We start from the raw sequence: 13,967 nt of genomic DNA, 5'->3' as shown, positions 1-13,967 counted from the left end.
GATAAAAAAACAAAGCAGCACTTCACTTGGCAAACTGCATCGCTATAGCAGCAGCGTGCGACAAAATAAAAAACTTTTGATAACTTTGCATCTTAAACATCTTAAGATGAAACACACCAAGTTTGAAGACGGTCGGATGAACTTTGTACGAGGAGTTCGTTAAAATATGACAACTGAAAAAGGCCACAAAAAATGGCAACAAATCCCATCGTAAATCAAAATGGCAGACTTCCTGTTTGGTTTATCACATGGTTCCAAGAGACTTTTTTGTACATCGTGGGCTCTTATGTATGCCTGCAAATTATCATCGCGCTAGGTGAAACGTACAACCGGGAATGCTTCGTTAAAGAGGAGTTTTCTAGCTCAAAATGTGATGCCCGGCCCCTGGGGGACTTCCTGTTGGGTTTAGCACATGGCACCAAGAGACTTTTTTGTACACTGTGGGCTGTTACATATGTCTACAATTTTTTGTAGCTCTAGCTACTTCGTACAACTGGGAATGCTTCATTAAGAGGGATTTTTTTCCTTTGCAAAAAGTGCATGCCACGACAACAGCGTGCGACGAAATAAAGAGCTTTCAATAACTTTTCATCCTCAACATCTTAAGATGAGTCACACCAAGTTTGAAGATGATCGGATAAACTCTGTAGGAGGAGTTCGTTAAAATATGACCCCTATGAAATGGCCCAAAAAATGGCAACACATTCCAAAGTAAATAAAAATGGCGGACATCCTGTTAGGTTTAGCATATGGTTCAAAAAGAGTTTTTTGTACCTCGAGGGCTGTTATATACCTCTACAAATTTTGGTAACTCTAGGTGAAACGTACAGCCGGGTATGCTTTGTTAAAGAGGAGTTTTTTAGCTTAAAATGTGATGCCCGGCCCCTGGGGGACTTCCTGTTGTGTTTAGCACAGGGCACCAAGAGACTTTTTTGTACATCTTGGGCTGTTACATATGTCTACAAATTTTCGTAGCTCTAGCTGCTTCGTACAACTGGCAATGCTTCTTTAAGGATATTTTTTTTCCTTTGCAAACAGTGCATGCCATGACAACAGCGTGCGACGAAATACAAAGCTTTCAATAACTTTTCATCTTCAACATCTTAAGATGAATCACACCAAGTTTGAAGATGATCGGATAAACACTGTAGGAGGAGTTCGTTAAAATAAGACCCCAATGAAATGGCCAAAAAAATGGCAACACGTTCCAAAATAAATCAAAATGGCGGACTTCCTGTGAGGTTTAGCATATGGTTCAAAAAGAGTTTTTTGTAGGTCATAGCCTGTTACATATGTGTACAAATTTTCGTAGCTCTAGATTAAACGTACAACCGGCAATGCTTCATGAAGTAAGAATTTTTAAACTCTAAATTTGATGCGTCGCCGACGTCATATAGTATATCAAAAACTTTAGATTTTTTACAATGATGTTGTCCCAGGTGTTGAGATGGTCCATCCCAAGTTTGAAGTTAATCGGGTTAACCGTGTAGGAGAAGCGGGCAAAAGTATGACCCCTGTAAATGTGCAAAACTGGGCCAAAATTGGACAGTCAGATGATCATACCTCACTTTCTGTCTATTTTAGGGTACACACATCAAAGAGGTTTTTGTTCATCTGGATGTGCTACGGGTGCCACACAATTTTCGTCGCCATAGGACAATCGTAGCGGGACAGGGATCCGTTTAACCTATGTAGGTGGCGCTATGGAGCCATTTTTCTGTTATCATGTATGGCGACTTTAAAATATCAAATTTTTCGCCAGGCCTGATGTGCGTGTAAAGTTTGGTGAGTTTTCGTTCACGTTTAGCGTCTCAAAAATGCGATTGTTTGCGGAGAAGAATAATAATAAGAATAATAATAATAAGAACTAGAGCTGCGAGCAGCTATAAAGGGCCCTCGCAACCCGGGCCACGTTGGGGTATATGCAAGTCGGGGGACTTGCACGTTGGGGTACTGTTAAATAGACAAGGACCATGGAAAATAGAAATGCATTTGCCGTGCCTTGTGTGTAAAAAGGTGCAGTAAAAGGCCAAAAATGATGCACAATTCCCAAAATAAATTCAAAAGTGTGGACTTTCTGATGTGTGTGCAAAGTTTCATGAAAAGTCGCTCGTTTGATATTCAAAACCAGCATCTGTTTATTTGAAAACATTGCATGGCACAGAGATGGTGTGTGATCAAATAAAAAGCTTTTTGATGACTCTTAATGTGGTGTCGCTGTGCAACACATATGTATTCATGACATAGTGAAGTATTGTGACAGTTTTGTAGGGTCCAGCAAACAGTAAATGTGTGACAGTTATTCAAGAAAAAATGTAGCTTTGAAGCAGGCTAACCAATGACATCATCTAAAGGGGAAAAAAGCACATGAGCAAGCATAGGTATAAGTAGAGGAGAAAAAGAGATGAAAGAAGTGCGAGAGATGGAACAGGAGAGGAATGCAGCTGTTTATGTATAGCTGTTGTAACAGGACAGATTAAATAACACTTTAACCTGGGGTTAACAGCGCCCTAGGACAGATAAACTCTTTAGTGTAAAAGTTTTCTGGGACAGATGAATCCCTTGGGGTCAAAGAGTTTGGGTTAGCACATAGTCTGTCTTAGGACAATGTAACCTCCATGGATGAATTAGTCCTAGGACGCTTTGACCTGCGGGCTAAAACTTCAGGGGGGTTAACCTGTCCTGTTATATTGTGATCATCGTCTTCGTGCATGTCCTCAGTGGCTTCTTCTGTCTGTGTGGCAGCATTTGATACATCTGTAGAACAAAAAAGAATGAAGAATCATGTTAGATCTGTGAAGTTTGGTTGTCTTAGGTGTAGTTTACAGAACAGTCGTGTGCATATTTTTAGCATGGTAGTGTCTTAATACAAATGCATATTATGTAATGCACTGTATATGGATATTACAGACGTAATATTTGACGGTGATCTTATATTCATAGTTTTTGCCCGTTAATAAATAATATAGCTAGTAAGTAATAAGACACGCAAAAATGGTATAGTTGAATCCTCTGGGTCAAAAAGCAATGTTTTAGGATTGTGTGATGAAATGATGAATAAAAGTAAGGATACGACAGGTACATAAATGGTTATATATACACACGGACATATATATTTATACAGTATAACAGTGCCGCATGTATTGGTTTTAAGGAAAGAGTTGAAAAGCAGTGTTCAGAAAAAAGCATAAGACGCACAAAGTACCATTTCACTACATGTAATAAGTTGTCAAGTAGACATGTGAATTAAGTGGTTAAGATAGTGGCTACTGTGCAAGTAAGCTTCAATTGTCTCTAAAAGGTTAGCATATGTGTTCTACATGATATCAATGGCTAGACGTGCTCGTGGAGAAACATTACAAACAGAAAAACACACTAAAGGTGCCTTTAACAAACCTGTTAATAAATGAGAACTTAATACATATATGTATGGCATACTGTATATGATTGAGAAAGTTGTCCTGTTTAGTTTATGTATTGTATACTTACGGAAAAAAGTTGGCAATCTTTGCGTATGGAGATGATTAGAGGGTCTTTATCAAAAGAGAATTTGCTTGTTGATTTGTTCATGTTCTGTAGAAAAGCAAAGGAGTAGAAATAAATACAGTATCATACTTCATAAACATACAAGAAATTTGTAGCTGTATTAACCATTGTTGGTATTTGAAGTGATAATTTAGGAATAGAAGTGTAGTGATTGCAGAATTTATAGAGTGCTTACCTTGTATGACTTTGTAGATGGAAATGTCTTTTGTTGAAAGAGCTCTTTGTTGTCTACTATATATGCAAGGACAAGCATAAGTAGGTGTGGTTATGAAGTACTTGACCATTGAAATAAAGCAGTGGTATCAAATGTATGGACCGTGGTTTGGCTCAGGCCTGCAAAGGGGTTTAATGTGGCACAAGAGATAATCTTGTAAGGTACAAAAAATAATAATAATATAATAGGTATGCCTCTGAGTTTTCACAAATCTAGGTCAAGTCAAGTCATCTTTAGTTATTTTGCGCTTGAATCATCCAATCGGAAATGTTCCATAAAAAATGTATAGAGGGTGCGATTTATTGCAAATTGCACAAGAAATCTCTAAAAATTCATGTTAATGACAAGTCTGATGTGTGTGCAAAGTTTCACGAGTTTTCACACATGTAGAGATAAAAAAAAACAAAGCAGCACTTTACTTGGCAACCAATGCATCGCTATAGCAGCAGCGTGCGACAAAATAAAAAACTTTCGATAAATTTGCATCTTAAACATCTTAAGATGAAACACACCAAGTTTGAACACGGTCGGATGAATTTTGTAGGAGGAGTTAAAATATGACCCCTAAAAAAGGCCACAAAAAAAGTCTACAAATCCCATCATAAATCAAAATGGCGGACTTCCTGTTTGGTTTAGCACATGGTTCCAAGAGACTTTTTTGTACATCGTGGGCTCTTATGTATGCCTCTAAATTATCATAGCGCTAGGTGAAACGTACAACCGGGAATGCTTCGTTAAAGAGGAGTTTTTTAGCTCAAAATGTGATGCCCGGCCCCTACGGGACTTCCTGTTGGGTTTAGCACATGGCACCAAGAGACTTTTTTGTACATCGTGGGCTGTTACATTTGTCTCCAAATTTTCGTAGCTCTAGCTGCTTCGTACAACTGGGAATGCTTCATTAAGAAGTAATTTTTTCCTTTGCAAACTGTGCATGCCACGGCAACAGCGTGCGACAAAATAAAAAGCTTTCAATAACTTTTCATCTTCAACATCTTAAGATGAATCACACCAAGTTTGGAGATGATCGGATAAACTCTGTAGGAGGAGTTCGTTAAAATAAGACCCCTATGAAATGGCCCAAAAAATGGCAACACGTTCCAAAGTAAATCAAAATGGCGGACTTCCTGTTCGGTTTAGCATATGGTTCAAAAAGAGTTTTTTGTACCTTGAGGGCTGTTACATATGTCTTCAAATATTGGTAACTCTAGGTGAAATGTACAGCCGGGAATGCTTCATTAAGTTAGAATTTTGAAACACAAAATTTGATGCCTCGCCTCTGGCGGACTTCCTGTTAGGTTTAGCATATGGCACCAACAGGCTTTTTTGTAGATCATAGTCTGTTACATATGTGTACCAATTTTCGTAGCTCTAGATTAAACGTACCACCGGCAATGCTTCGTTAAGTAAGAATTTTGAAACTGTAAATTTGATGCCCCGCCACCGTCATATAGTATGTCAAAAACTTTAGATTTTTTACCATGATGTTGTCCCAGGTGTTGAGATGGTACAGCCCAAGTTTGAAGTCAATCGGGTTAACCGTGTAGGAGAAGCGGGCAAAAGTATGACCCCTGTAAATGTGCAAAAATGGGCCAAAATTGGACATTCAAATACTCATACCTCACTTCCTGTCTATTTTAGGGTACACATATCAAAGAGGTTTTTGTTCATCTGGATGTGCTACAGGTGCCACACAATTTTCGTAGCCATAGGACAATCGTAGCGGGACTGGGATCCGTTAAACCTATGTAGGTGGCGCTACAGAGCCATTTTTCTGTTATCATGTATGGCGACTTGAAAATATCAAATTTTTCGCCAGACCCGATCTGCGTGTAAAGTTTGGTGAGTTTTCGTTCATGTTTAGTGCCTCAAAAATGTGGTTGTTTGCGGAAAAGAATAATAACAAAGAAGAAGAAGAAGAATAATAATAAGAATTCCTTCAGGAACAATAGGGACCTCGCAGCGGTCGCTGCTCGGGCCCTAATAATAATAAGAAGAATTCCTACAAAAACAATAGGGCCTCGCAGCGGCACCGCCGCCGCCGCTGCTCGGGCCCTAATAACTAGAGCTGCGAGCAGCTATAAAGGGCCCTCGCAACCCGGGCCACGTTGGGGTACTTGCACGTCGGGGTACTGGCACGTTGGGGTACTGTCAAATAGGACAAGGACCATCTAAAATGTTTTTGACAAGCCTTGTGTGTGCAAAGTTTAATCAAAACGCAAAATATGGTGCGCAATTCCCAAAATAAATTCAAAATGGCGGACTTCCTTTTAGGTTTAGCATACGGCTACAGAATACTTTTTGTAGGTCTTAAGCTAATAGGTATGCCTCCCAGTTTTCACAAATCTAGGTCAAGTCATCTTTAGTTGTGTATCGCTTGAATCATACAATTGGAAATGCTCCATAAAAATGCATAGAGGGCGCTATTGAGCACAACGTTGGGTTACTTGCACGTCGGGGTACTGGCACGTTGGGGTACTGTTACATGGAACAAGGACCATTTAAAATGTTAGTTTTTTCCATGCCTTGTCTGTGCAAAGTTTCATGAAAAAGGCCAAAAATGATGTATAATTCCCAAAATAAAATCAAAATAGCGGTCTTCCTCTTTGGTTTGGCAAATGGCTACATAATACTTTTTTGTAGGTCTAGCATAATCATACAATCGGAAACGCTTCGTAAAAATGTCTAGAGGGCGCTATTTATTGCAAATTGCACAATAAATCTCTGAAAATTCATGTTCATGACAAGTCTGATGTGTTTGCAAAGTTTCATGAGTTTTCATGTGTATAAAAAAAAAAAAGCAGCACTTGACAAACAATGCATTGCTATGGCAACAGCGTGTTACAAAATAAAAAACTTTCGATTACTTTGCATCTTAAACATCTTAAGATGAAACACACCAAGTTTGAAGACAGTCGGATAAATTTTGTAGGAGGGGTTCGTTAAAATATGACCCCTGAAAAAGGCCACAAAAAATGGCAACAAATCCCATCATAAATCAAAATGGCAGACTTCCTGTTTGGTTTAGCACATGGTTCCAAGAGACTTTTTTTTGTACATCATGGGCTCTTATGTATGCCTGCAAATTATCATAGCGCTAGGTGAAACGTACAACCGGGAATGCTTCGTTAAAGAGGAGTTTTTTAGCTCAAAATGTGATGCCCGGCCCCTGGGGGACTTCCTGTTGGGTTTAGCACATGGCACCAAGAGACTTTTTTGTACATCCTGGGCTGTTACATATGTCTACAATTTTTCGTCGCTCTAGCTGCTTCGTACAACTGGGAATGCTTCATTAAGAAGGATTTTTTTCCTTTGCAAAAAGTGCATGCCACGACAACAGCGTGTGATGAAATAAAAAACTTTCAATAACTTTTCATTTTCAACATCTTAAGATGAATCACACCAAGTTTGAAGATGATCGGATAAACTCTGTAGGAGGAGTTTGTTAAAATATGACCCCTATGAAATGGCCAAAAAAAATGGCAACACATTCCAAAGTAAATCAAAATGGCGGACGCCCTGTTAGGTTTAGCATATGGTTCAAAAAGAGTTTTTTGTACCTCGAGGGCCGTTATTACCTCTACAAATGTTGGTAACTCTAGGTGAAACGTACAGCCGGGTATGCTTTGATAAAGAGGAGTTTTTTAGCTCAAAATGTGATGCCCGGCCCCTGGGGGACTTCCTGTTGGGTTTAGCACAGGGCACCAAGAGACTTTTTTGTACATCTTGGGCTGTTACATATGTCTACAAATTTTCGTAGCTCTAGCTGCTTCGTACAAATGGGAATGCTTCTTTAAGGATATTTTTTTTTCCTTTAAAAACAGTGCATGCCATGACAACAGCGTGCGACGAAATACAAAGCTTTCAATAACTTTTCATCTTCAACATCTTAAGATGAATCACACCAACTTTGAAGATGATCGGATAAACACTGTAGGAGGAGTTCGTTAAAATAAGACCCCAATGAAATGGCCAAAAAAATGGCAACACGTTCCAAAATAAATCAAAATGGTGGACTTCCTGTTAGGTTTAGCATATGGTTCAAAAAGAGTTTTTTGTAGGTCATAGCCTGTTACATATGTGTACCAATTTTCGTAGCTCTAGATTAAACGTACAACCGGCAATGCTTCGTGAAGTAAGAATTTTTAAACTCTAAATTTGATGCGCCGCCGCCGTCATATAGTATATCAAAAACTTTTCATTTTTCACAATGATGTTGTCCCAGGTGTTGAGATGGTACATCCCAAGTTTGAAGTCAATTGGGTTAACCGTGTAGGAGAAGCGGGCAAAAGTATGACCCCTGTAAATGTGCAAAAATTGGCAAAAATTGGACATTTAAATACTCATACCTCACATTCTGTCTATTTTAGGGTACACACTTCAAAGAGGTCTTTGTTCATTGGGATGTGCTACAGGTGCCACACAATTTTCATAGCCGTCGGACAATCGTAGCGGGACAGGGATCCGTTTAACCTATGTAGGGGGCGCTAAGGAGCCATTTTTCTGTTATCATGTATGACGACTTTAAAATATCAAATTTTTCGCCAGGCCTGATGTGCGTGTAAAGTTTGGTGAGTTTTCGGTCACGTTTAGTGTCTCAAAAATGCGATTGTTTGCGGAGAAGAATAATAAGAATAAGAATAATAACTAGAGCTGCGAGCAGCTATAAAGGGCCCTCGCAACCCGGGCCACGTTGGGGTACTTGCACGTCGGGGTACTGGCACGTTGGGGTACTGTCAAATAGGACAAGGACCATCTAAAATGTTTTTGACAAGCCTTGTATGTGCAAAGTTTAATCAAAACGCAAAATATGGTGTGCAATTCCCAAAATAAATTCAAAATGGCGGACTTCCTTTTAGGTTTAGCATACGGCTACAGAATACTTTTTGTAGGTCTTAAGCTAATAGGTATGCCTCCCAGTTTTCACAAATCTAGGTCAAGTCATCTTTAGTTGTGTATCGCTTGAATCATACAATTGGAAATGCTCCATAAAAATGCATAGAGGGCGCTATTGAGCACAACGTTGGGTTACTTGCACGTCAGGGTACTGGCACGTTGGGGTACTGTTACATGGAACAAGGACCATTTAAAATGTTAGTTTTTTCCATGCCTTGTCTGTGCAAAGTTTAATGAAAGAGGCCAAAAATGATGTATAATTCCCAAAATAAAATCAAAATAGCGGACTTCCTCTTTGGTTTGGCAAATGGCTACATAATACTTTTTTGTAGGTATTAGGCTGATAGGGGTCTGTCCTAATTTTCACAAATCTAGCAGAATCATACAATCGGAAATACTTCATAAAAATGTCTAGAGGGCGCTATTTATTGCAAATTGCACAATAAATCTCTAAAAATTCATGTTCATGACAAGTCTGATGTGTTTGCAAAGTTTCATAAGTTTTCACACATGTATAGATAAAAAAACAAAGCAGCACTTCACTTGGCAAACTGCATCGCTATAGCAGCAGCGTGCGACAAAATAAAAAACTTTTGATAACTTTGCATCTTAAACATCTTAAGATGAAACACACCAAGTTTGAAGACGGTCGGATGAACTTTGTACGAGGAGTTCGTTAAAATATGACAACTGAAAAAGGCCACAAAAAATGGCAACAAATCCCATCGTAAATCAAAATGGCAGACTTCCTGTTTGGTTTATCACATGGTTCCAAGAGACTTTTTTGTACATCGTGGGCTCTTATGTATGCCTGCAAATTATCATCGCGCTAGGTGAAACGTACAACCGGGAATGCTTCGTTAAAGAGGAGTTTTCTAGCTCAAAATGTGATGCCCGGCCCCTGGGGGACTTCCTGTTGGGTTTAGCACATGGCACCAAGAGACTTTTTTGTACACTGTGGGCTGTTACATATGTCTACAATTTTTTGTAGCTCTAGCTACTTCGTACAACTGGGAATGCTTCATTAAGAGGGATTTTTTTCCTTTGCAAAAAGTGCATGCCACGACAACAGCGTGCGACGAAATAAAGAGCTTTCAATAACTTTTCATCCTCAACATCTTAAGATGAGTCACACCAAGTTTGAAGATGATCGGATAAACTCTGTAGGAGGAGTTCGTTAAAATATGACCCCTATGAAATGGCCCAAAAAATGGCAACACATTCCAAAGTAAATAAAAATGGCGGACATCCTGTTAGGTTTAGCATATGGTTCAAAAAGAGTTTTTTGTACCTCGAGGGCTGTTATATACCTCTACAAATTTTGGTAACTCTAGGTGAAACGTACAGCCGGGTATGCTTTGTTAAAGAGGAGTTTTTTTATCTTAAAATGTGATGCCCGGCCCCTGGGGGACTTCCTGTTGGGTTTAGCACAGGGCACCAAGAGACTTTTTTGTACATCTTGGGCTGTTACATATGTCTACAAATTTTCGTAGCTCTAGCTGCTTCGTACAACTGGCAATGCTTCTTTAAGGATATTTTTTTTCCTTTGCAAACAGTGCATGCCATGACAACAGCGTGCGACGAAATACAAAGCTTTCAATAACTTTTCATCTTCAACATCTTAAGATGAATCACACCAAGTTTGAAGATGATCGGATAAACACTGTAGGAGGAGTTCGTTAAAATAAGACCCCAATGAAATGGCCAAAAAAATGGCAACACGTTCCAAAATAAATCAAAATGGCGGACTTCCTGTGAGGTTTAGCATATGGTTCAAAAAGAGTTTTTTGTAGGTCATAGCCTGTTACATATGTGTACAAATTTTCGTAGCTCTAGATTAAACGTACAACCGGCAATGCTTCATGAAGTAAGAATTTTTAAACTCTAAATTTGATGCGTCGCCGACGTCATATAGTATATCAAAAACTTTAGATTTTTTACAATGATGTTGTCCCAGGTGTTGAGATGGTCCATCCCAAGTTTGAAGTTAATCGGGTTAACCGTGTAGGAGAAGCGGGCAAAAGTATGACCCCTGTAAATGTGCAAAACTGGGCCAAAATTGGACAGTCAGATGATCATACCTCACTTTCTGTCTATTTTAGGGTACACACATCAAAGAGGTTTTTGTTCATCTGGATGTGCTACGGGTGCCACACAATTTTCGTCGCCATAGGACAATCGTAGCGGGACAGGGATCCGTTTAACCTATGTAGGTGGCGCTATGGAGCCATTTTTCTGTTATCATGTATGGCGACTTTAAAATATCAAATTTTTCGCCAGGCCTGATGTGCGTGTAAAGTTTGGTGAGTTTTCGTTCACGTTTAGCGTCTCAAAAATGCGATTGTTTGCGGAGAAGAATAATAATAAGAATAATAATAATAAGAATAATAATAAGAAGAATTCCTACAAAAACAATAGGGCCTCGCAGCGGCACCGCCGCCGCCGCTGCTCGGGCCCTAACTAGAGCTGCGAGCAGCTATAAAGGGCCCTCGCAACCCGGGCCACGTTGGGGTACTTGCACGTCGGGGTACTGGCACGTTGGGGTACTGTCAAATAGGACAAGGACCATCTAAAATGTTTTTGACAAGCCTTGTGTGTGCAAAGTTTAATCAAAACGCAAAATATGGTGCGCAATTCCCAAAATAAATTCAAAATGGCGGACTTCCTTTTAGGTTTAGCATACGGCTACAGAATACTTTTTGTAGGTCTTAAGCTAATAGGTATGCCTCCCAGTTTTCACAAATCTAGGTCAAGTCATCTTTAGTTGTGTATCGCTTGAATCATACAATTGGAAATGCTCCATAAAAATGCATAGAGGGCGCTATTGAGCACAACGTTGGGTTACTTGCACGTCAGGGTACTGGCACGTTGGGGTACTGTTACATGGAACAAGGACCATTTAAAATGTTAGTTTTTTCCATGCCTTGTCTGTGCAAAGTTTAATGAAAAAGGCCAAAAATGATGTATAATTCCCAAAATAAAATCAAAATAGCGGACTTCCTCTTTGGTTTGGCAAATGGCTACATAATACTTTTTTGTAGGTCTAGCATAATCATACAATCGGAAATGCTTCATAAAAATGTCTAGAGGGCGCTATTTATTGCAAATTGCACAATAAATCTCTGAAAATTCATGTTCATGACAAGTCTGATGTGTTTGCAAAGTTTCATGAGTTTTCATGTGTATAAAAAAAAAAAAAAGCAGCACTTGACAAACAATGCATTGCTATGGCAACAGCATGTTACAAAATAAAAAACTTTCAATTACTTTGCATCTTAAACATTTTAAGATGAAACACACCAAGTTTGAAGACAGTCGGATAAATATTGTAGGAGGGGTTCGTTAAAATATGACCCCTGAAAAAGGCCACAAAAAATGGCAACAAATCCCATCATAAATCAAAATGGCAGACTTCCTGTTTGGTTTAGCACATGGTTCCAAGAGACTTTTTTGTACATCATGGGCTCTTATGTATGCTTGCAAATTATCATAGCGCTAGGTGAAACATACAACCGGGAATGCTTCGTTAAAGAGGAGTTTTTTAGCTCAAAATGTGATGCCCGGCCCCTGGGGGACTTCCTGTTGGGTTTAGCACATGGCACCAAGAGACTTTTTTGTACATCCTGGGCTGTTACATATGTCTACAATTTTTCGTCGCTCTAGCTGCTTCGTACAACTGGGAATGCTTCATTAAGAAGGATTTTTTTCCTTTGCAAAAAGTGCATGCCACGACAACAGCGTGTGACGAAATAAAAAACTTTCAATAACTTTTCATTTTCAACATCTTAAGATGAATCACACCAAGTTTGAAGATGATCGGATAAACTCTGTAGGAGGAGTTTGTTAAAATATGACCCCTATGAAATGGCCAAAAAAAATGGCAACACATTCCAAAGTAAATCAAAATGGCGGACGTCCTGTTAGGTTTAGCATATGGTTCAAAAAGAGTTTTTTGTACATCGAGGGCTGTTATATACCTCTACAAATGTTGGTAACTCTATGTGAAACGTACAGCCGGGTATGCTTTGTAAAAGAGGAGTTTTTTAGCTCAAAATGTGATGCCCGGCCCCTGGGGGACTTCCTGTTGGGTTTAGCACAGGGCACCAAGAGACTTTTTTGTACATCTTGGGCTGTTACATATGTCTACAAATTTTCATAGCTCTAGCTGCTTCGTACAAATGGGAATGCTTCTTTAAGGATATTTTTTTTCCTTTAAAAACAGTGCATTCCATGACAACAGCGTGCGACGAAATACAAAGCTTTCAATAACTTTTCATCTTCAACATCTTAAGATGAATCACACCAAGTTTGAAGATGATCGGATAAACACTGTAGGAGGAGTTCGTTAAAATAAGACCCCAATGAAATGGCCAAAAAAATTGCAACACGTTCCAAAATAAATCAAAATGGTGGACTTCCTGTTAGGTTTAGCATATGGTTCAAAAAGAGTTTTTTGTAGGTCATAGCCTGTTACATATGTGTACCAATTTTCGTAGCTCTAGATTAAACGTACAACCGGCAATGCTTCGTGAAGTAAGAATTTTTAAACTCTAAATTTGATGCGCCGCCGCCGTCATATAGTATATCAAAAACTTTAGATTTTTCACAATGATGTTGTCCCAGGTGTTGAGATGGTACATCCCAAGTTTGAAGTCAATCGGGTTAACCGTGTAGGAGAAGCGGGCAAAAGTATGACCCCTGTAAATGTGCAAAAATTGGCAAAAATTGGACATTTAAATACTCATACCTCACTTTCTGTCTATTTTAGGGTACACACTTCAAAGAGGTTTTTGTTCATTGGGATGTGCTACAGGTGCCACACAATTTTCATAGCCGTCGGACAATCGTAGCGGGACAGGGATCCGTTTAACCTATGTAGGGGGCGCTAAGGAGCCATTTTTCTGTTATCATGTATGGCGACTTTAAAATATCAAATTTTTCGCCAGGCCTGACGTGCGTGTAAAGTTTGGTGAGTTTTCGGTCACGTTTAGTGTCTCAAAAATGCGATTGTTTGCGGAGAAGAATAATAATAAGAATAATAATAATAAGAAGAATTCCTACAAAAACAATAGGGCCTCGCAGCGGCACCGCCGCCGCCGCTGCTCGGGCCCTAATAAGAAGAATTCCTACAAAAACAATAGGGCCTCGCAGCGGCACCGCCGCCGCCGCTGCTCGGGCCCTAATAAGAATTCCTTCAGGAACAATAGGGACCTCGCAGCGGTCGCTGCTCGGGCCCTAATAATAAGAATTCCTTGAAAAACAATAGGGACCTCGCAGCGGTCGCTGCTCGGGCCCTAATAATGATAATAATAAC

The 13,967-nt window shown here is 39.5% G+C and overlaps 1 protein-coding gene and 1 long non-coding RNA gene across 2 annotated transcripts in view; both read right to left on the bottom strand.

Annotated features, from left to right (window-relative positions):
* The window catches only part of dpp10 (dipeptidyl peptidase like 10), a 258,273-nt gene that overhangs the window by 208,388 nt on the left and 35,918 nt on the right, over positions 1–13,967 (bottom strand). The window lies entirely within an intron of this gene.
* On the bottom strand, positions 1,955–3,704 carry LOC144030809 (uncharacterized). Its single transcript, XR_013287361.1, has 3 exons — positions 3,652–3,704; positions 3,490–3,573; positions 1,955–2,757 (listed from the first exon to the last, which is right to left on the bottom strand). It is a non-coding gene; the product is annotated as an uncharacterized LOC144030809 (long non-coding RNA).

Source organism: Festucalex cinctus, chromosome 11 (assembly GCF_051991245.1).
Source record: "Festucalex cinctus isolate MCC-2025b chromosome 11, RoL_Fcin_1.0, whole genome shotgun sequence".
Classification (NCBI taxonomy): Eukaryota; Metazoa; Chordata; class Actinopteri; order Syngnathiformes; family Syngnathidae; genus Festucalex; species Festucalex cinctus.
Note: the sequence above shows the minus strand (reverse complement) of the source record. Positions and strands in the feature narration are given on the sequence as shown.